The sequence below is a fragment of the Marmota marmota genome, unplaced genomic scaffold, assembly GCF_001458135.2.
Source record: "Marmota marmota marmota unplaced genomic scaffold, marMar, whole genome shotgun sequence".
In the NCBI taxonomy this organism is placed as follows: Eukaryota; Metazoa; Chordata; class Mammalia; order Rodentia; family Sciuridae; genus Marmota; species Marmota marmota.
In genome coordinates, this window is record NW_026000168.1 from 17677021 (window position 1) to 17678537 (window position 1517).

Sequence of the window (1517 nt, forward strand, 5' to 3'; positions counted from 1 at the left end):
ATGAGGTTGGGGTTTTCCCAAGGCCCTGTGGTTCTTGGGGGGAGGGGGTGGGGACATAGCTGACCTCTGACTCGCTCTGTCCCATGGTCCTCTGGCCCTGGGCCCTTTCTGCCCTAGCAAGAGTTGAAAAGAGGAAATTAAAATGTTCACAAGTGCGGGCGACCAGGGAACAGATGTGACCCGGCTGACTCCGGGCATCTGACACCATCTCTTCTGGCTGTGGCTCTGGCTCTGGGTCCCCAGCCCAGCCATTGACCTAGGTGCCCGCCTCCCAGAGGCTGGGACAGGTCCCGTGGTCAAGGGTTTGGATTCTCTATGGCGACCCAGGGATCCGTGGAAGGATTCAAGCACCTGATTTATGGGTTGAAAAATTCCAGCTGGCCGGGCGCGGTGGTGGCCCCCCCCCGCCTGTCGCCCCAGCTACCCTCTGGAGGCTGAGGCAGGAGGATCGCAAGTGGGAGGCCAGCCTCAGCCACGTAGCCAATCCCTAAGCAACGAAGTGAGACCTGGTTTCTGAATAAAAAAAAAAAAAAATTAAAAGGGCAAAACAGAAAAGAAAAAGAAAAAAACTCTGTGACCGTCGAGAATGGGTTCTAGGTGGTAGGAGGGGACCCGTGGGGGAATGAGGGAATGATTTTCGAAGTCACCGGAAATGAGGAAGGCAGAGGTGACCAGAGCCAGGCCTCATTACCTTGTTCCTCTGAACCCACAGACCCTTCTGGGAAATGGAGCTTTCTGAATTCTAAAGCAGAAGGAATAATGATCAACCCTCTCATGCCAATAAGGAGTGACAGTCTCCAGGGCACAAAGCACATAGATCTTGAGGAACTAAGGTCCTTTGCTGAAGTTCCAGTGGCTCTAAGTTGAATTGGATTTTTCTCGGTTGGTGTGTGTGTTGGGAGGTGCTGGGACGGAGCCCGGAGCCTGGTGCATGCTAAACCCGGCCTCTACCCCTGGGCTCCAGGCCCAGCCTCTGAATTAAATTGAATTGTAGCAAAATCCATCGCACAGAATGGTTTGGCTCTGCTCACGAAGGTACTTGGTCCAGACAGGGCTTTAAAACAAATGTGAGATCCCTGCTGACATTTCAGAGTCAGATTTCACATTAAAAAAAAAAAAAAATCTGGATTTCTGGTTTCTTGGGAAAACTCAAGAGCTCTCAAAGCCCTGGGTCTGTGTTCTCTGCCAACCACAGTCGGGAAGCAGAGCTGAGGACCCCTTCTTTCTGATGAGGGGGTGGGCTCCAGGTTTCTGGAGTCCCCCCAACTCTGTAGATACCCTCAGTCCAGTTACTGGTTACTTTTGGGGCCCCGGGGCCAGGTGAGTTGGTGATAGTTGTCTTTTGATTTTAAACCCATGGAAATCTGATAATTGTGTGGTTTGGGGACAATCTACAGCAACTGGAATTTTCATCTTCAGTGTAAATTGGGTCATTCTGGAAACTATCTAGTAAGGTCCAGTGAACTTGGAATTTTTTTTTTTTTTTTTTTTTTTTTTTTTTTTTTTTTTTTTTTTTT